This window comes from Dendrobates tinctorius, unplaced genomic scaffold, assembly GCF_039654945.1.
Source record: "Dendrobates tinctorius isolate UK_male_01 unplaced genomic scaffold, ASM3965494v1 ptg000334l, whole genome shotgun sequence".
NCBI lineage: Eukaryota > Metazoa > Chordata > Amphibia > Anura > Dendrobatidae > Dendrobates > Dendrobates tinctorius.
The window spans coordinates 3,861,575-3,884,557 of NW_027362000.1; positions in this window are offsets into that span (position 1 = coordinate 3,861,575).

The window sequence follows — 22,983 nt, forward strand, 5'->3', positions numbered from 1 at the left end:
CACTGCCTATCATGCTCTGTCACGTAACTTTGGAGTGCAAAAGACAGAAGCCACAGGCCGTAGGCGATTCATTTGGATTGGCATGAGAGGGCACATTTAAAAATGTGTGCTGGAATGTCACACGTCTGTGGGTAGGAAAACTGTGAAAGCTGATGAGAAACCACCACTGCATCTCACTGTGAGTCGACGTCCATAAGAAATGGAAGCCATTGATCATCTGAAGCTAGATCCCGGCCAGCGGGACAGGGCATAGCTACGTCTTAACCATCATCTTCTATCAGTTCACCAAATTTGTAGTGGCAGTCCCAGTGAAGGATTTGACAGCCCAGACTACACAGCGGAGGAGCAGGGAGAGGTAAACATTGCAAATGCTGGGGCCCTGCCCAAGCAAGGGGGGTCCACTCGTGGGCGTCGGTACTGGCACTGGGCACCTCATAGTACGGCGGTGGGTCTGACGGCGGGTGTGCACCCCCACCGTCAGAGACACTTGATTGCACTATGAGGGACCCTGTGCCAGTGCCCGCGCCCAAGAGTCGGCCCACCCACCTGTCTAGGGCAATGGCACTTGCATGGTTGCGTGCGCTAGGTGGTGACCCCGGCCATGGGGGGAGGAGGCAGCCCAGTTAGGGAGGTTTACAAAATGGCATATGTTGATGTGGGACATTCACTTACTGCTAAAGGCGAAATTGGTCAAGTCCCAGGAAGAGGCGGACCAAAGAAAGCCATTTTTCTGTCAACCTATGTGTCATCAGGGGAAGGTGGGACAAAATCCTTGGAAACCCATGCATGGTTCATTTTAATGAAGGTTAGATTATCCACATTTTGGGTCGACAGACGGGTCCTTTTTTCTGTCAGGATTGATCCAGCTGCACTGAAGACTCTTTCCGATAGCACACTTGCAGCTGGGCAAGCGAGCTCCTGTAAGGCATATTGTGCCAATTCAGGCCAGGTGTCCAGTTTAGCGGCCCAATAGTCAAATGGGAATGACCTGTGTGGGAGAACATCGATATAGGAGGAAATGTAGTTTGTAACCATAGTTGACAAGTGCTGTCTCCTGTCACTTTCAATTGATGCAGTATTACCAGTCGTGTGAGCGGGACTTGAAAAATCAGTCCACAACATGGTCATAAAACCCCTGTCTCCAACGCCACTTCTGAAGTGTGCACCACCAACACCTCTTCCAAGCTGCCCCCGGCCCCTACGGCTAGTGTGACAACCATCACCGCTGCCGTGTGCTGGGAATGCCTCAACCAACCGGTTTACCAGAGTTGCTTGTTTGTTAGCCAATATTAGGTCAAGGTTCTCCTGTGGCATGATGTTTTGTAATTTGCCTTTATAGCATGGATCCAGGATGCTGGCCAACCAGTAGTCGTCATGAGAGTTGAGCGAAACGGGTCAAAAAATTTCAAAAGTCGCCGACTTTTGGCAAAGTCGGGTTTCATGAAACGAAACCCGACCCTAGGATGAGGTCGGCTACGAGGTCGGCGACTTACGCGCAAAAGTCGCGTTTCAAAAGTTTGTTTTGCGCTCTTTTTCAGCCAATCAGGATCCACGGACACTGTGGGCAACGTGATGACATAGGCAGGGGTCACCACCATCTTTCAGAAGGGCATGCAAGTGATTGGCTTGCTTTGGTGGGCGTCACAGGGGGTATAAAAGGGCGTGCACGCCGACCGCCATCTTACTTCTGCCGATCTCAGTATAGGGAGAGGTTGCTGCTGATTCTGTAGGGAGAGCGTTAGGCAGGGAAGAAGACAAAAAAACTGCTTCTGCTGCTAGCGATTTGGCCTGCACAACACACCAGTCACTGTGTGTGCAGTGCAAGGGGAGGCTATATAGTGGTGTATCAGTGGTGTTGGTTGTTGGGCTGCCTTCTAAGGCTTCCTGACATTCCTGCATTGCTGTTTACCCACTGCTCCGCAAACTGCTTTTTTAAAAGCAATCCCAATTTTTTTTTTTTGTCCTGCTGAGAAGAAAAAAAAACTGCTTCTGCTGCTAGCGATTTGGCCTGTACAACACACCAGTCACTGTGTGTGCAGTGCAAGGGGAGGCTATATAGTGGTGTATCAGTGGTGTTGGTTGTTGGGCTGCCTTCTAAGGCTTCCTGACATTCCTGCATTGCTGTTTACCCACTGCTCCGCAAACTGCTTTTTTAAAAGCATTCCCATTTTTTTTTTTGTCCTGCTGAGAAGAAAAAAAACCTGCTTCTGCTGGTAGCGATTTGGCCTGCACAACACACCAGTCACTGTGTGTGCAGTGCAAGGGGAGGCTATATAGTGGTGTATCAGTGGTGTTGGTTGTTGGGCTGCCTTTTAAGGCTTCCTGACAGGCTGGCATTGCTGTTTACCCACTGCTCTGCAAACTGCTTTTTTAAAAGCAATCCAATCTCCCTTATCCTCTAGTCACTTTTCACTATTCATTGGGCCTCACACAATCCAAAAGTGTCCAGTGTCCACAAGTGTGTGCAGAAATTCAAAATCTCCCCTTATCCTCTAGTCACTTTGGTCACTGCTGTGCCATCGAGCATGTCACATAGCGCTCAGATATTCATTGGGCCTCACACAATCCAAAAGTGTCCAGTGTCCACAAGTGTGTGCAGAAATTCAAAATCTCCTTTATCCTCTAGTCACTTTGGTCACAGCTGTGCCATCGAGCCTGTCACATAGCGCTCAGATATTCATTGGGCCTCACACAATCCAAAAGTGTCCAGTGTCCACAAGTGTGTGCAGAAATTCAAAATCTCCCTTATCCTCTCGTCACTTTTGTCACAGCTGTGCCATCGAGCCTGTGACATAGCGCTCAGATATCAGTGGGCCTCACACAATCCAAAAGTGTCCAGTGTCCACAAGTGTCTGCAGAAATTCAAAATCTCCCTTATCCTCTCGTCACTTTTGTCACAGCTTTGCCATCGAGCCTGTGACATAGCGCTCAGATATCAGTGGGCCTCACACAATCCAAAAGTGTCCAGTGTCCACAAGTGTCTGCAGAAATTCAAAATCTCCCCTGTCCTATAGACACCTTGTACCTTGTTTTACATTACTATATAGTTTGTTGGATTTTGTCTACATTTCTACCAAAAATGAGGAAGGCTGGTGGAAGAGGCCGTGGAATTGGGCGGGGGTTGGCAGCTGGTAATGATGGTGTTGGTGGTGGATCTGATGGTAGTGGCAAGAGCAAAATAGGACCGAATGCAGGAGGTGTTGAGCCTGCGTCATCGTCTGGCTACATAAGGCCTCGAACGCTTAGTTTTCTAGGAGTTGGAAAACCGCTTTTAAAGCCAGAGCATCAGGAAAAAGTTTTGTCTTACATTGCTGACTCAGCCTCCAGCTCTATCGCCTCCTCTTCTTCAGTTGTAAAAAGTAAAAGCACTGAGTCGTCATTGGAGGCTCATGTTCATGAACCACACCTTTCCTTGTGTCCTTCACCCCAACCAAGATTGAAGGATGACGCAGGCCATACTACTGATTACTCCATGGAGCTGTTTTCACATACCATGCCTGGATTATCAAGTCAAATGGTGAATTACCCAGGCCAAGATGAATCTGACATGGAGTGCACTGATGCACAGCCGCTGATGGATGATTCTGCTGGTACATTCACTCAGAGCACTACATTGTCCTCGCAGTGTACAGAGCCAGATTCTGACACTGATGAGACTCAGGTGCCCCTTCCCGCACACTATACCACCATACACGGTGACACAGAGGAAGGTGCACATGACATAGAAGAGGAGGTGATGGATGACCCAGTTGTTGACCCAGATTGGCATCCATTGGGGGAAGAGGGTGCTGCTTCCAGTAGCTCAGATGAGGAGCATCCACAGCAGACATCGACATCGCAACAGCTGTTATCTGGCAGGCCCGGAGCACTCCAAAGACAGGTTCCAAACATCAAAAGAGTTGCTGGACAGCTTGTCCAGAGGGTCAAAAGATCACAGCGTGCTAGGCCGCAAAATGTCTGCCAAAGTAGGAAGAGTGTAGTGTGGCACTTTTTTGACCAAAATCCTCATGATCAGGCCAAGGTTATCTGTAAGAAGTGCGCAAAGACCTTTAGCCGAGGGAAAAATCTGAAAAATTTGAATACCAGTTGCATGCTTAGACATTTAACCAGCATGCACTTGCAAGCGTGGACACAACACCAAACCTCAAGTGCCACATGTGCAACTGATCACAACGAAGGTAGTCAGCAACGCTACATTGTTTCCCCCACTGTAAGCCCACCGGTTAGCACAGCAGCAAATGTTGAGGTGTCGTTGCAAGGCCACAGCAGTCAGGGAATCCCACTGTTATATCAACGAAAGACTGATTCTAGGCCATCAGAAAGAACACCAACTCCATCACCATCATCAACCCTCTCTCAGTCCACCCTGTCCACCGCTACTTCCACCATATGCAGCTCTCAAGTCCAGCTCACTCTCCCAGACACTATGAGTAGGTCAAGAAAGTACTCAGTCTCTCATCCGCGTACACTGGGTTTGAACGCCCACATTGCCAAACTAATCTCGCTTGAGATGATGCCCTTTCGGTTGGTGGAAAGCACAGCTTTCCGCGAACTCATGGCCTATGCAGTACCACGCTATGACCTACCCAGTCGCCACTTCTTCTCTCGCAAAGCCATCCCAGCCCTCCACCATCATGTGAAAGACCGCATTGTCCATGCACTCAAGCAGTCAGTGAGCGGAAAGGTGCACCTCACAACTGATGCATGGTCCAGTCGGCATGGCCAGGGCCGTTACATGTCCATCACTGCGCACTGGGTTAATGTGGTGGATGCAGGGTCCACAGGGGACAGCGGTGGTGGGACAGTGCTGCCTAGCCCACGGTATAGGAAACAGTTGGCTGTAGGCGTTCGACCCTCCTCCTCCTCCTCCTCCAGAAGCAAAAGCTCGTCCACAGAGCGCAGTCGTACGAGCACTCCATCTGCAGCTGCCACTGTTGCACACGATGTGTCCCCCTATCGAGCAGCTAGTGGAAAGTGTCAGCAGGCTGTATTGCAGATGATGTGTTTGGGCAACAGAGACACCGCCGAGGTGCTGGCTGAGTACTTGAAGCGACAAACTGAGTCATGGCTGGGCAGTGTACATCTTGAGGCAGGCAAGGTAGTTAGTGATAACGGCCGTAATTTTGTGGCAGCCATAGCCCTTTCAAAACTCAGCCATATACCTTGCTTGGCTCACACCTTGAACCTGGTGGTGCAGTGCTTCCTCAAAAATTATCCGGAGTTAACAGCCCTGCTCCAGAAGGTGCGAAGACTGTGCGCGCACATCCGCCGGTCGCCTGTCCACTCCGTTCGTATGCAGAAGCTGCAGCGATTGCTCCACCTTCCCAACCACCACCTCATTATCGACATTGCAACAAGGTGGAACTCCACCCTGCACATGGTGGAGCGGCTGTGCGAGCAGAGGCAGGCCATAATGCATTTGTGGGAGGATACACGGCCAGGCACTTTGAGAGCAGACATGGAGTTGACAGGTGTGCAGTGGTCGAAGCTGAAAGACCTCTGTAAAGTCCTTCAGTGTTTTGAGAAATGCACACAGCTGGTAAGCGCAGACGACGCCATCCTAAGCATGAGCATCCCACTTATGCGTCTGCTCATGCAAACTTTGACGCACCTTAAGGAGCAGGCGTCTGCAGCCAATGTTGATGAGGAGGAAGAGGAGGAGGGAATCCTTGATGACATTCAGCCATTGTCTGCTCAGGGACCTCTCCTGGACGAGGTGGAGGAAGAAGAGGAGGAGGAGGAGGAGGAGGATGATGGGGATGATTACTTAGGGGAGGAGGATGCATCTCGTGGGGCAAGTGAAAATGTTCACGTGGCAAGTTCTGGTACAGGGTTTGTGCGTGACTGGAGGGATGTGGATTTGCCAGAACGTGCTCCTCCACCCAGCACTCGCAGTGCATCATTGACACCGGGAACATTGGCCCACATGTCAGATTATGCCTTGCAGATCCTAAAAAGGGACCCACGCATTGCCAAAATGATGAACGATGACGACTACTGGTTGTCCAGCATCCTGGATCCACGCTATAAAGGCAAATTACAAAACATCATGCCACAGGAGAACCTTGACCTAATATTGGCTAATAAACAAGCAACTCTGGTAAATCGGTTGCTTGAGGCATTCCCAGCACACAGCAGCGGTGATGGTTCTCACACGAGCCGTACGGGCCGGGGGCAGCTTGGCAGAGGTGTTCGTGGTGCACACAGCAGAAGTGGCGTTGGAGACAGGGGTTTCATGACAATGTTGTGGACTGATTTTTCAAATACCGCTCACACAACTGGTAATACTGCATCGATGGAAAGTGACAGGAGACAGCAGTTGTCAACTATGGTTACAAACTACTTTTCCTCCCATATCGATGTTCTCCCACACAGGTCATTCCTCTTTGACTATTGGGCCGCTAAACTGGACACCTGGCCTGAATTGGCCCAATATGCCTTACAGGAGCTCGCTTGCCCAGCTGCAAGTGTGCTATCAGAAAGAGTCTTCAGTGCAGCTGGATCAATCCTGACAGAAAAAAGGACCCGTCTGTCAACCCAAAATGTGGATGATCTAACCTTCATTAAAATGAACCATGCATGGGTTTCCAAGGATTTTGTCCCACCTTCCCCTGATGACACATAGGGTGACAGAAAAATGGCTTGCTTTGGTCCACCTCTTCCTGGGACTTCACCTATTTCGCCTTTTGCATCAGCTGAATGTCCAACATCAACATATGCCACTTTCTAAAACTCCCTAACTGTGCTGCCTCCCCCCCCATGGCCGGGGTCACCACCTAGCGCACGACACCGTGCGAGTGCCGTTGCCCTGGACAGGTGGGTAGGCCGACTTTTGGGTGCGGGCACTGGCACAGGGTCCCTCATAGTGCAATCAAGTGTCTCTGACGGTGGTGGTGCACACCCGCCGTCAGACACACCGCCGTACTATGAGGGGCCCAGTGCCAGTACCGACGCCCACGAGTGGGCCCCCCTTGCTTGGGCAGGGCCCCAGCATTTGAAATCTTTACCTCTCCCTGCTCCTCCGCTGTGTAATCTGGGCCGTCAAATCCATACTGTGCCTGACACCGTCTGAGCCTGCCTCCTGATGTACAGACATATATTTTGAATGTGTACGCTATCCATACATGTTATCCGGGGATACGGTACCCTTTCTAACCTTTGTGCAATCACGTGTAATACATACTGGGCCTAACACCGTCTGAGCCTGCCTCCTGATGTATAGACATATATTTTGAATGTGTACGCTATCCATACATGTTATCCGGGGATACGGTACCCTTTCTAACCTTTGTGCAATCACGTGCAATCCATACTGGGCCTAACACCGTCTGAGCCTGCCTCCTGATGTACAGACATATATTTTGAATGTGTACGCTATCCATACATGTTATCCGGGTTTACGGTACCCTTTCTAACCTTTGTGCAATCACGTGCAATCCATACTGGGCCTAACACCGTCTGAGCCTGCCTCCTGATGTACAGACATATATTTTGAATGTGTACGCTATCCATACATGTTATCCAGGGATACGGTACCCTTTCTAACCTTTGTGCAATCACTTGCAATCCATACTGGGCCTAACACCGTCTGAGCCTGCCTCCTGATGTATAGACATATCTTTTGAATGTGTACGCTATCCATACATGTTATCCGGGGATACGGTACCCTTTCTAACCTTTGTGCAATCACGTGCAATCCATACTGGGCGTGAGAATGGCTGGCGAGCTGTTAAGCAAGCTACAGCACCTGTGGTTTGCACACGTAAGTTTTTCATTTTTTCAGGAATGACGGTTAGGCCTAATTCCGGAACTGCGGTTGACCTGCACTTACTGGGAAATCATTGTTCGCGGGTAATAATTGTCATCAGTGATCCCCATCACTAACGTTGTTCAGCGGGTTATCTGCACCTGTAAGCGACAAACGCTGGCCTTTTCAGTGTAGCGCACATGCAGCCACGGACATGTAATGGCATGACACACCAGTTATTGGCCAATCTCATGTGCCAGAGCCTCACGTGTCCCTCTAGTAAGCCGGACTCGGACCGCGGGGCATGACGGAGTCTCGTTCGTTAACGGAATTAATCTTGCAATGTGTGCATCTGTTCTGTAGCTGGCATGGTTGAGGTTTCCCAGGTGGAGTCGAATTTAACCATAGGCTCCACTCCTGGTGGTGCCCTTCTTGACATTCCTTTAAGGTTCAGCTTTGCAACCATACTGCCCACGTAAAACAAACACTTTGCCTTCATGAACGCTGTTTGGAGGGTCATGACTCGTGGGAATAACGCCGCCCAATCAGTTAACCTGCTAGAGAGATCGTTCGTTGCTCCCAAGCATGACATCACACTCCCTAGGAAGAAGGTAGTGCCACTGTGGCGACCGTACTCCTGGGGGCGACACAAGTGCACTGATGCCCAGCCACTGCTCGATGAATCTGCTGGTACATTGACCCAGACCACTACATTCCCCTCGCACGCTACTCGGCCTGAATCTGACCCTCATGAAACTCAGGTTACCCTTCCCATATACAGTTCCATCTTACACGGTGACAAAGAGGAAGCTGCAGATGAAAGTGCAGGTTCGGCCCACCCGCCATCAGACACACCACCGTACTATCAGGGGCCCTGTGCCAGTGCCGTCGCCAACGAGTGGGCCCCCCCCTGCTTGCTCAGGATCACAGCACTTGCAAAGTTGAAATACTGTGCAGTGAGATGGAAGATGGGGACGACGAGGAGTCCAGACAAGTACAGGGATTCCCTAGCGAGGAGACTTATTTGATTGTTTTCAATGTTGGGACAGCAATTTTTGGGGAGCACTATACTCTGGAGAATGATAGATGGTGCCCACCATACACTGGAACATTCCAAAGGTGGACATCAGACACTGGAGCAGCATTTACAGGGCCCATTATACACTAGAGCAGTAGAAATGGGGCCCATTATGTTTGGAGCATTATTTGGGCCCATAAGACAGTGGAGCTTCATCCATGGGGACCAACATATACTGTAGCATTATGTGGAGCTCATCATATACTGTTTCAAACATTATATGGGACCAATGATTCTGTATGGAGAAATAGATGGGCCTCGTCATGAGATGTAAAAAGTGAAGTATTTTTCATTGTACTATACCGCTATTTCTCTGCCGTATCGGAGCATGATGAGTTGTGGTATGTGTTAAAGGGGCGCTCTTTCGCCCAGGGCACATGAAAACCTGGAGCCAGCCCTACCCCCCCACAACTTTAGCCAAATAACCCCCATTTTTCAGTGCGTAACTTGTATTATGAAGTTAATTAAGGTTGACAAGCTTAAGTAAGAAGAATTGATGCTTTTGGCATTCAAATGGGCACTGTAGGTGTGTTTCCTGTCCTCCTCTCACTGCCGACTTTTATTCCCCATTGACTTACATTGGGTTTCGTGTTTCGGGACGACCCCGACTTTTCCCTATAATCGGACGATCTTGCTCGACCCGACTTTTGGAAAAGTCGGGTTTTACGAAACGAAACGCGACCCTAAAAAACCAAAAGTCGCTCAACTCTAGTCGTCATGGTTCATCATTTTGGCAATGTGGGGGTCCCTTTTTAGGATCTGCAAGGCATAATCTGACATTTGGGCCAATGTTCCCGGTATCAATGATGCACTGCGAGTACTGGGTGGAGGAGCACTTTCAGGCAAATCCACATCCCTCCAGTCACACACAAACCCAGTACCAGACCTTGCCACGCCAACATTTTCTCTTGCCCCACGAGAAGCATCCTCCTCCCCTAAATAATCATCCCCATCATCATCCTCCTCCTCCTCTTCTTCCTCCACCTCGTCCATGACGGTTCCCTGAACAGACAATGGCTGACTGTCATCAAGGCTTCCCTCCTCATCTTCTTCATCATCCTCGGCTGCAGACGCCTGCTCCTTTATGTGCGTCAAAGTTTGCATGAGCAGACGCATAAGTGGGATGCTCATGCTTATGATGGCGTCGTCTGTGCTTACCAGCCATGTGCATTCCTCACAACATTGAAGGACTTTACAGAGGTCTTTCAGCTTCGACCACTGCACACTTGTCAACTCCATGTCTGCCTCAAAGTGCCTGCCCGTGTATCCTCCCACAAATGCATTACGGCCTGCCTCTGTTCGCACAGCCACTCAACCATGTGCAGGGTGGAGTTCCACCTTGTTGCAATGTCGATAAATAGGCGGTGCTTGGGAAGGTGGAGCAACCGCTGCAGCTTCTGCATACGACTGGAGTGTATCGGCGACCGGCGGATGTGCGAGCACAGTCTTCGAACCTTCTGGAGCAGGCCTGTTAACTCCGGATAATTATTGAGGAAGCACTGCACCACCAGGTTCAAGGTGTGAGCCAAGCAAGGTATGTGTCTGAGTTTTGAAAGGGCTATTGCTGCCACAAAATTCCGGCCGTTATCACTAACTACCTTGCCTGCCTCAAGATGTAGACTGCCCAACCATGACTTTGTCGCTGAAAGTAGTCGGCCAGTACCTCCGCCATGTGTCTGTCGCCCAAACACATCATCTGCAACACAGCCTGCTGACGCTTTCCACTAGCTGATTGATAGTGGGACACATTGTGTGCACCACTGTCAGCTGCGGATGCAGTGCTCGTGTGACTGCGCTCTGTGGACGAGCTTTCGCTTCTGGAGGAGGAGGAGGGTCGAACGCCTACAGCCAACTGTTTCCTATACCTTTGGCTAGGCATCACTGTGCCATCACAGCTGTCCCCTGTGGACCCTGAATCCACCACATTAACCCAGTGCGCAGTGATGGACACGTAATGGCCCTGGCCATGCCTACTGGACCATGCATCAGTTGTGAGGTGGACCTTTCCACTCACTGATTGCTTGAGTGCATGGACAATGCGGTCTTTCACATGAAGGTGGAGGGCTGGGATGGCTTTGCGAGAAAAGAAGTGGCGACTGGGTAGGTCATAGCGTGGTACTGCGTAGGCCATGAGTTCGCGGAAAGCTGCGCTTTTAACCAACCCATAGGGCATCATCTCTAACGAGATTAGTTTGGCAATGTGGGCGTTCAAACCCAGTGTACGCGGATGAGAGGATGAGTACTTTCTTGTCCTACTCATAGTCTCTGGTAGGGTGAGCTGGACTTGAGAGCTGCATATGGTGGAACTAGCGGTGGACATGGCGGACTGAGAGAGGGTTGATGATGGTGATGGAGTTGGTGTTCTTTCTGATGGCCTAGATTCAGTCTTTCGTTGCAATAACAGTTTGATTCCCTGACTGATTTGCCCTTGCGACGACAACTCAACATTTGCTGCTGGTGGTGTGCTAACCGGTGGACTTACAGTGAGGGAAACAATGTAGCGTTGCTGACTACCTTCTTTGGGAGCAGTAGCACATGTGGTACGTGAGTTTTGGTAGTCCGTCCACGCTTGCAAGTGCATGGTGGTTAAATGTCTTAGCATGCAACTGGTATTCAAATGTCTCAGATTTTTCCCTCGGGTAAAGGTCTTTGCGCACTTCTTACAGATAACGTTTGCCTGATCATTAGGATTTTGTTCAAAAAAGTGCCACACTGCACTCTTCCTACTATGGAACACATTTTGAGGCCTTGCACGCTGTGCTATTTTGACCGTCTGGCCAAGCTGTCCTGCAACTCTTTTGCTTTTTGTAACCTGTTTTTGGACTGCTCCGGGCCTGCTATATAACAGCTGTTGCGATGTCGATGCCCGCTGCGGATGCTCCTCCTCCTCTTCTGAGCTATTGGCAGCGGCACCCTCTACCCCCAATGGATGCCAATCTGGGTCAACAACTGGGTCATCCATCACCTCCTCTTCAATGTCATGTGCACCTTCCTCTGCGTCACCGTGTATGGTGGTATAGTATGCGGGAAGGGGCACCTGAGTTTCATCTGGGTCAGATTCTGGCTCAGTACACTGCAAGGACAATGTAGTGCTCTGAGTGAATGTACCAGCAGAATCATCTATCAGTGGCTGTGCATCAGTACACTCCATGTCAAATTCCTCTTTGCCTGGGTAATTCATGATTTGACTTGATAACCCAGGCATGGTATGTGAAAACAGCTCCATGGAGTAATTTGTAGTGTGGCCTGCCGCATCCTTCAATTTTGGTTGGGGTGAAGTACACAAGGAAAGGTGTGGTTCATGAACCTGAGCCTCCAATGATGACTCAGTGCTTTTATTTTTTAAAACTTCAGAAGAGGAGGCGATAGAGCTGGAGGCTGAGTCAGCAATGTAAGCCAAAACTTGTTCTTGAAGCTCCGGCTTTAAAAGCGGTTTACCTACTCCCAGAAAAGAGAACCTTTGAGGCCTTGTGGAGCCAGAGAGAGGAGCGTGCATGTACACTGCTGTACGGTGTATGTAAAATTGTCAAGATCCGTGTTTTTGTATACAGACTGAGACACGCTGTCTCTCTCTAGTTTTGAATGTAATCAAACAGCAAATATATTAAACTGTTTGAAAAACAGACGAAACTATAAGGTGTAGGTCTGTAAGAACGGAAACACTCCTCGAATTTTCCTTACAGAGTCACACAAGTAAATAGCTTCAATCTGGCCGTGATAACAGCCGTTACACGGTACTGAGAGAGGAGCGTGCACGTACACCGCTGTACGGTGTATGTAAAATTGTCAAGCTCCGTGTTTTTGTATATGTACTGACACACGCTGTCTCTCTCTAGTTTTGATTGTAATCAAACAGCAAATATATTAAACTGTTTGAAAAACGGACAAAACTATAAGGTGTAGGTCTGTAAGAACGGACAAATGCCTCGACTTTTCCTTACAGAGTCACACACGTAGATAGCTTCAATTTGGCCGTGATAACAGCCGTGACACGGTACTGAGAGAGGAGCGTGCACGTACACCACTGTACGGTGTATGTAAAATTGTCAAGCTCCGTGTTTTTGTATACGGACTGACACACGCTGTCTCTCTCTAGTTTTGAATGTAGTCAAACAGCAAATATACTAAACTGTTTGAAAAACGGACCAAAATCTAAGGTGTAGGTCTGTAAGAACGGACAAACTCCTTGACTTTTCCTTACAGAGTCACACACGTAGATAGCTTCAATTTGGCCGTGATAATAGCCGATACACGGTGCTGCGAGAGGAGCGTGCACGTACACCGCTGTACGGTTTATGTAAAATTGTCAAGCTCCGTGTTTTTGTATATGGACTGACACACGCTGTCTCTCTCTAGTTTTGAATGTATTCAAACAGCAAATATGCTAAACTGTTTGAAAAACGGACCAAACTATAAGGTGTAGGTCTGTAAGAACGGACAAACTCCTCGACTTTTCCGTACAGAGTCACACAGGTAGATAGCTTCAAATTGGCCGTGATAACAGCTGTTACACGGTACTGAGAGAGGAGCGTGCACGTACACCGCTGTACGGTGTATGTAAAATTGTCAAGCTCCGTGTTTTTCTATACGGACTGACACACGCTATCTATCTCTAGTTTTGAATGTAATCAAACAGCAAATATACTAAACTGTTATGAGTGAGTCACCAGAGGAGGAAAAAACAAAAATGCATGCTAAGTCCAGAAAACCGGAGAGATTGGTATCTAGCGGATTGCAGACCCCTGATCCTATTCACAACAACTAACATTAGCCGTGGAGCATTCCTACGGTGGTCCTAGATGCCTCTTCACAGCCGGAGAACTAAATAAGCCTAAAGAAAGAAAGGGGAAATCTAAACTGCCCCAGAGCAGACTCCAAAGCAATAGACAGCCCCCAACATGTATTGTCGGTGAAAACAGATGAAAACACAAACACAGACAGAAAGACAGGCAGAGCAAACGATGGGGCCCACCTAACTAGATAGGAAAGGACAAAAAAGATGCTGGCTGCAATCCGCAAAAACCCTACCAAAAATGTCCCAACACGTCTGATAGGAAAAACGGCCCTGAAGTCACTAGACTTCAAAATCCCTATATCAGCACTCCAATATATTCTGAAGACAGAGCAAAAGAGATTTAACCGATCAGGGACAAAAATGGAAATTCAGAAGAGCCCCAGCCGGGGCTGGCAGAACACAAAACTAAGCAAATCAGACAAAATCTCATGGAACAATAACAGAGCAAAACTTAGCTTTAGAAGACAGGAACTGAACTGGAGGCCAGAGCTCAGAGAGAGAAATCACCATCAACCCTACAGCGTGTAGCCTGCCTTATATCCACTCAGAGATTCCGGGTGTCCAATCACAATCCACCTGTTCAGGTGACAGGTTTCTACCATTCAAATCAGTTTCACCACCTCCTTTCACCAGCAGAGGGAGTTCATCGGACATCAAAGGTGAACGAGAAAATGAGCTCACAATACTAAACTGTTTGAAAAACGGACAAAACTATAAGGTGTAGGTCTGTAAGAATGGACAAACTCCTCGACATTTCCTTACAGAGTCACACACGTAGACAGCTTCAATTTGACCGTGATAACAGCCGTTACATGGTACTGAGAGATGTGCGTGCACGTACACTGCTGTACAGTGTATGTAAAATTGTCAAGCTCCGTGCTTTTGTATACGGACTGACACACGCTGTCTCTAGTTTTGAATGTAATCAAACAGCAAATATACTAAACTGTTTGAAAAATGGACCAAACTATAAGGTGTAGGTCTGTAAGAACGGACAAACTCCTCGACTTTTCCTTACAGAGTCACACACGTAGATAGCTTCAATTTGGCCGTGATAACAGCCGTTACACGATACTGAGAGAGGAGCGTGCACGTACACCGCTGTACGGTGTATGTAAAATTGTCAAGCTCCGTGTTTTTGTATATGGACTGACACATGCTGTCTCTCTCTAGTTTTGAATGTATTCAAAAAGCAAATATGCTAAACTGTTTGAAAAATGGACCAAACTATAAGGTGTAGGTATGTAAGAACGGACAAACTCCTCGACTTTTCCTTACAGAGTCACACAAGTAGATAGCTTCAATTTGGCCGTGATAGTAGCCGTTACACAGTGCTGAGAGAGAAACGTGCACGTACACCGCTGTACGGTGTATGTAAAATTGTCAAGCTCCGAGTTTTTGTATACGGACTGACACACGCTGTCTCTCTCTAGTTTTGAATGTAATCAAACTGCAAATATACTAAACTGTTTGAAAAACGGACCAAAATATAAGGTGTAGGTCTGTAAGAATGGACAAACTCCTCGACTTTTCCGTAAAGAGTCACACACGTAGATAGCTTCAATTTGGCCGTGATAACAGCCGTTACACGGTACTGAGAGAGGAGCGTGCACGTACACCACTGTACGATGTATGTAAAATTGTCAAGCTCCGTGTCTTTGTATACGGACTGACACACGCTGTCTCTCTCTAGTTTTGAATGTAATCAAACAGCAAATATATTAAACTGTTTAATATGCCGTCAGACTCTACACCCCCTTCTCCATGCGAGTGGCGGTGGTGTATCGTCCTCCCGGCCCCTCCCATCAGTTCCTGGATCATTTTGCCACTTGGCTTCCACATTTTCTCTCCTGTGACATCCCTACCCTCATCATGGGTGATTTCAACATCCCCATTGCTCTTCCCCTCTCCCCATCTGCTACTCACCTTTTATCTCTAACCTCCTCATTTGGCCTTTCGCAGCTTACTAATTCTCCAACGCATGAAGACAGAAACTCCCTCGATTTGGTCTTCTCTCGGCTTTGTGCAGTGGATGATTTTGCAAACTCCCCTCTCCCGCTCTCTGACCACAATCTTCTTTCATTCTCTATCAAGAACTGCCAGGCTGCTCAGGTCACCCCCACTGTCCATACTTATAGAAACATACAGGCCATTAACACCCAGAAACTTATGAAGAACTTGCAGTCTTCATTGGCCCCTATCTCCTCCCTCTCATGTCCTGATTCTGCATTGAAGCATTACAATGAAACACTTCAAAGTGCCCTGGATGAATTTGCACCCCCTATAAATAGAACACCACAACGCAGACGGCGACAACCCTGGCACATGGTGCAAACACGTTTCCTGCAGCGGTGCTCCAGGTGCGCCGAACGTCTGTGGAGAAAATCCAATCTACCCGAAGATTTCATCCATTTTAAGTTTATGCTTAGAACATACAACACTGCCCTTCACCTCTCCAAACAAACCTATTTCAACACCCTCATCACCTCACTGTCCAATAACCCGAAACGTCTCTTTGACACTTTTCATTCTCTACTCAATCCAAGAGTACAGGCCCCAACCACGGTGCTCCGAGCTGACGATCTGGCCAATTACTTCAAAGAAAAAATTGACCAGATCCGACAGGAAATTATCTCCCAATCACCTCATACCATGCACCGTCCTCCCTCCCCCACTGCATCTAACTCACTCTCTGATTTTGAACCAGTCACAGAAGAAGAAGTAAGCAGGCTCCTTGCATCTTCTCACCCAACTACTTGCACCAGTGACCCATTTCCGTCACAGCTCCTTCAGTCCCTTTCCCCTGCTGTCACCCCTCACCTAACTAAAATATTTAACCTCTCTCTCTCTTCTGGTATTTTTCCCTTCTCATTTAAGCATGCCATCATACATCCACTACTTAAAAAACCATCCCTCGACCAAAACTGTGCCGCTAACTATAGACCTGTCTCTAATCTTCCCTTCATCTCTAAACTCCTGGAACGCCTGGTCCACTCCCGTCTTATCCGCTATCTCTCAGAAAACTCTCTTCTCGACCGTCTCCAATCCGGTTTCCGCTCTTTACACTCCACTGAAACTGCCCTCACTAAAGTCTCTAATGATCTGCTAACAGCTAAATCAAATGGTCATTACTCTATGCTAATTCTCTTGGATCTCTCTGCAGCATTCGACACTGTGGATCATCAGCTCCTCCTCACTATGCTCCGTTCCATTGGCCTCAAGGATACCATTCTCTCCTGGTTCTCCTCCTATCTCTCCGACCGCTCCTTTACTGTATCTTTTGCCGGTTCCTCCTCCTCTCATTTTCCCCTTACTGTTGGGGTCCCCCAAGGATCGGTTCTAGGTCCCCTCCTATTCTCCTTGTACACTGCCCCTATTGGTCAAACAATCAGTAGATTTGGTTTCCAGTACCATCTCTATGCTGATGACACCCAATTATACGCTTCTTCTCCTGACATCACGCCAGCCTTTCTAGAAAACACCGGCGATTGTCTAAACGCTGTGTCTAATATCATGTCCTCACTATATCTGAAACTGAACCTGTCAAAGACTGAACTCCTGGTGTTTCCTCCCTCTACTAATGTACCTATACCCGACATTGCCATTTCTGTGTGTGGTTCCACTATTACTCCCCAGCAACAGGCCCGCTGTCTTGGGGTCATACTTGATTCCGAGCTTTCCTTTGCCCCCCACATTCGATCACTGGCTCGCTCTTGTCATCTGCACCTCAAAAACATTTCTAGAATTCGACCTTTTCTTACCTTTGACTCTGCAAAAACTCTTACTGTTTCTCTTATTCATTCTCGTCTTGACTATTGTAACTCTCTTCTAATCGGTCTCCCTCTTACCAAACTCTCCCCCCTCCAATCTGTCTTGAATGCTGCAGCCAGGATCATATTCCTCACCAATCGTTACACTGATGCCTCTACCTTGTGCCAGTCATTACACTGGCTACCCATCCACTCCAGAATTCAGTATAAACTTATTACCCTCACTCACAAAGCCCTCCATGGCTCAGCACCACCCTACATCTCCTCCCTTGTTTCAGTATACCACCCTACCCGCGCCCTCCGTTCTGCTGATGACCTGAGATTAGCATCCTCAATAGTCAGAACCTCCCACTCCCGTCTCCAAGACTTTACAAGTGCCGCACCAATTCTTTGGAATGCACTTCCCAGGTCAATACGATTAGTCCCCAATCCCCACAATTTTAAGCGTGTCCTGAAAACGCATTTATTCAGACTGGCCTACCACCCCAACACATTAACCTAATCTATCCCTGTGTGGCAGAGCCAAAAGTTTTACCATAACCAGGTTCCCCGCATCATGTTCCCACATGCTTTATGCCTCCATTAGCCCTCTGTGTCTGTACTGTTACACACTTAACATTATGACTGGTCCATACAATTCAGGGTAACTGTTACCACCCACCTTTCGTGTCTCCCTCTTTCCTCATAGACTGTAAGCTTGCGAGCAGGGCCCTCTTTCCTCTTGGTATGTGTAATAATCTACTGTATGTGATTATTGTTATGCTGTAATGTCTATTGTCTGTACAAATCCCCTCTGAAATGTAAAGTGCTGCGGAATATGTCGGCGCTATAAAAATAAAATTTATTATTATTATATTATTAAACTGTTTGAAAAACGGACAAAACTATAAGGTGTAGGTCTGTAAGAATGGACAAACTCCTCGACTTTTCCTTACAGAGTCACACACGTAGATAGCTTCAATTTGGCCGTGATAACAGCCGTTACACAGTACTGAGAGAGGCGCGTGCACGTACACTGCTGTACGGTGTATGTAAAATTGTCAAGCTCCGTGTTTTTGTATATGGACTGACACACGCTGTCTCTCTCTAGTTTTGAATGTATTCAATCAGCAAATATGCTAAGCTGTTTGAAAAACGGACCAAACTCTAAGGTGTAGGTCTGTAAGAACGGACAAACTCCTCGACTTTTCCTTACAGAGTCACACAAGTAGATAGGTTCAATTTGGTCATGATTATAGCCGTTACACGGTGCTGAGAGAGGAGCGTGCACGTACACCGCTGTACGGTGTATGTAAAATTGTCAAGCTCCGTGTTTTTGTATACGGACTGACACACGCTGTCTCTCTATAGTTTTGAATGTAATCAAACAGCAAATATACTAAACTGTTTTAAAAACAGACCAAAATATAAGGTGTAGGTCTGTAAGAACGGACAAACTCCTCGACTTTTCCTTACAGAGTCACACAGGTAGATAGCTTCAATTTGGCTGTGATAACAGCCATTACACGGTACTGAGAGAGGAGCGTGCACGTACACCACTGTACGGTGTATGTAAAATTATCAAGCTCTGTGTTTTTGTATACGGACTGACACACGCTATCTATCTCTAGTTTTGAATGTAATCAAACAGCAAATATACTAAACTGTTATGAGTGAGTCACCGGAGGAGGAAAAAACAAAAATGCAAGCTAAGTCCAGAAAACCGGAGAGGTTTGTAGCTAGCGGATTGCAGACCCCTGATCCTATTCACAACAACTAACAGTAGCCGCGGAGCGTTCCTACGGTGGTCCTAGATGCCTCTTCACAGCCGGAGAACTAAATAAGCCTAAAGAAAGAAAGGGGAATCTAAACTGCCCCAGAGCAGACCCCAAAGCAATAGACAGCCCCCAACATGTATTGTTGGTGAAAACAGATGAAAACACAAACACAGACAGAAAGACAGGCAGAGCAAACGATGGGGCCCAACTAACTAGATAGGAAAGGACAGAATGTCCCAACACGTCTGATAGGAAAAACGGCCCTGAAGTCACTAGACTTCAAAATCCCTATATCAGCACTCCAATATACACTCACTGGCCACTTTATTAGGTACACCATGCTAGTAACGGGTTGGACCCCCTTTTGCCTTCAGAACTGCCTCAATTCTTCGTGGCAGAGATTCAACAAGGTGCTGCAAGCATTCCTCAGAGATTTTGGACCATATTGACATGATGGCATCACACAGTTGGCGCAGATTTGTCGGCTGCACATCCCTGATGCGAATCTCCCGTTCCACCACATCCCAAAGATGCTCTATTGGATTGAGATCTGGTGACTGAGGAGGCCATTTGAGTACAGTGAACTCATTGTCATGTTCAAGAAACCAATCTGAGATGAATCGAGCTTTATGACATGGCGCATTATCCTGCTGAAAGTAGCCATCAGATGCCTTTTCTTAGCTGAGAGGAGTGGTACCCAGTGTGGTCTTCTGCTGCTGTAGCCCATCTGCCTCAAAGTTCGACGCACTGTGCGTTCAGAGATGCTCTTCTGCCTACCTTGGTTGTAACGGGTGGCAATTTGAGTCACTGTTGCCTTTCTATCAGCTCGAACCAGTCTGCCCATTCTCCTCTGACCTCTGGCATCAGCAAGGCATTTCCGGCCACAGAACTGCCGCTCACTGGATTTTTTTTCTTTTTCGGACCATTCTCTGTAAACCCTAGAGATGGTTGTGCGTGAAAATCCCAGTAGATCAGCAGTTTCTGAAATACTCAGACCAGCCCTTCTGGCACCAACAATCATGCCACGTTCAAAGGCACTCAAATCACCTTTCTTCCCCATACTGATGCTCGGTTTGAACTGCAGGAGATTGTCTTGACCATGTCTACATGCCTAAATGCACTGAGTTGCCGCCATGTGATTGGCTGATTAGAAATTAAGTCTTAACACACAGTTGGACAGGTGTACCTAATAAAGTGGCCAGTGAGTGTATTCTGAAGACAGAGCAAAAGAGATTTAACCGATCAGGGACAAAAATGGAAATTCAGAAGAGCCCCAGTCGGGGCTGGCAGAACACAAAACTAAGCAAATCAGACAAAATCTCATGGAACAATAACAGAGCAAAACTAAGCTTTAGAAGACAGGAACTGAACTGGAGGCTAGAGCTCAGAGAGAGAAATCACCATCAACCCTACAGGGCGTCGGCTGCCTTATATCCACTCAGAGATTCCGGGTGTCCAATCGCAATCCACCTGTTCAGGTGACAGGTTTCTCCCATTCAAATCAGTTTCACCACCTCCTTTCACCAGCAGAGGGAGTTCATCGGACATCAAAGGTGAACGAGAAAATGAGCTCACAATACTAAACTGTTTGAAAAACGGACAAAACTATAAGGTGTAGGTCTGTAAGAACGGACAAACTCCTCGACTTTTCCTTACAGAGACATACACGTAGATAGATTCAATTTGGCCGTGATAACAGCCGTTACACAGTACTGAGAGAGGAGCGTGCACGTACATTGCTGTACAGTGTATGTAAAATTGTCAAGCTCCGTTTTTTTGGATACGGACTGACACACGCTGTCTCTAGTTTTGAATGTAATCAAACAGCAAATATACTAAACTGTTTGAAAAACGGACAAAACTATAAGGTGTAGGTCTGTAAGAACGGACAAACTCCTCGACTTTCCTTACAGAGTCACACACACAGATAGCTTCAATTTGGCCGTGATAACAGCTGTTACACGGTACTGAGAGCGGAGCGTGCATGTACACCTCTGTACGGTGTATGTAAAATTGTCAAGCTCCGTGTTTTTGTATACAGACTGACACACGCTGTCTCTCTCTAGTTTTGAAGGTAATCAAACAGCAAATATACTAAACTGCTTGAAAAATGGACAAAACTATAAGGTGTAGGTCTGTAAGAATGGACAAACTCCTCGACTTTTCCTTACAGAGTCACACACGTAGATAGCTTCAATTTGGCCGTGATAACAGCCATTACATGGTACTGAGAGAGGAGCGTGCACGTACACCGCTGTACGGTGTATGTAAAATTGTCAAGCTCTGTGTTTTTGTATACGGACTGACACACGCTGTCTCTCTCTAGTTTTGAATGTAATCAAACAGCAAATATACTAAACTGTTTGAATAACGGACAAAACTATAAGATGTAGGTCTGTAAGAATGGACAAACTCCTCGACAATTCCTTAAAGAGTCTCACACGTAGATAGCTTCAATTTGGCCGTGATAACAGCCGTTGCAAGGTGTTGAGAGAGGAGCGTGCACGTACACCGCTGTACGGTGTATGTAAAATTGTCATGCTCCGTGTTTTTGTATACGGACTGACACTCGCTGTCTCTCTCTAGTTTTGAATGCAATCAAACAGCAAATATACTAAACTGTTTGAAAAACTGACAGAACTATAAGGTGTAGGTCTGTAAGAACAGACAAACTCCTTGGCTTTTTCTTACAGAGTCACACACTTAGATAGCTTCAATTTGGCCGTGATAACAGCCGTTACACGGTACTGTGTGAGGAGCGTACACCGCTGTACGGTGTGTGAAAAAATGAACGCTCACTACCTCACCCGGACAAAACAATACAATTTGGATTGCTTTTAAAAAAGCAGTTTGAACACCAGTGTGCACACAGCAATGCAGCTAGCCTTGAAAGGCAGGCTAATCACCACCAGCGCTGCTGCACAAAAGCAAAAATCTTCACCTTTCACTGCACAGTAACTACAGTGAAAAGCGCTACCAGCAGAAGCAGTTTTTTTTTCTTTTTGCCTTCCTAACTCTCTCCCTACAGAATCAGCAGCTGCAGTAGCTCTCCCTATTCTGAGATCAGCATGAGTAACATACCCCCTGTGACACCACACAAAGCAAGCCAATCACTTGCATGCCCTTCTCCAAGATGGTTTTGACCGCTGCCTATGTCATCACTTTGCCCACAGTGTCCGTTCTTTCTGATTGGCTGAAAAAGGGCGCTAAAGCATCTTTTGAAATGCGACTTTGGCGCTAAAGTCGCCGACCTCGTGGCCGACCTCAATCTAGGGTCGGGTTTCGTTTCATGAAACCCGACTTTGGCGAAAGTTGGCGACTTTTGAATTTTTTCGACCCGTTTTGCTCAACTCTACTCATGAGTAATTGTTTTTAAATATTTTTAATTTAATTTATTGATTAAAAGTTATATTTAATCTCCAATGTGCTTAATACTGTGAATTTTATTTGGAGTATATACCCACTGTTTATTTCTGTCTGGTTTGTAATGCAATATCTTCATAGGTGTATATAGGCCCATTTCCAACAACCATCACTCCAGTGTTCTTATGGTACTTTGTGTTTGCTAACTCTGTAAGAAGGCTAATTAGAATACCCTTGAAATCACTTGTGTAAGTATGTTAGCACAGCTGAAAACAGTTTGGCTGATTAGAGAAGCTATAAACCTGATATTGAACAGAGAATGACCACGCTTAATGGAAAAAATGTGCCTCATTAAGATAGTCAATTCAAAGCAATTCTAAAGGCCCCTTTACATTTAGCGATGCACCAGCGATCCGACCAGCGATCTGACCCGGTCAGGATCGCTGGTGCATCGCTAAATGATTGCTAGTGAG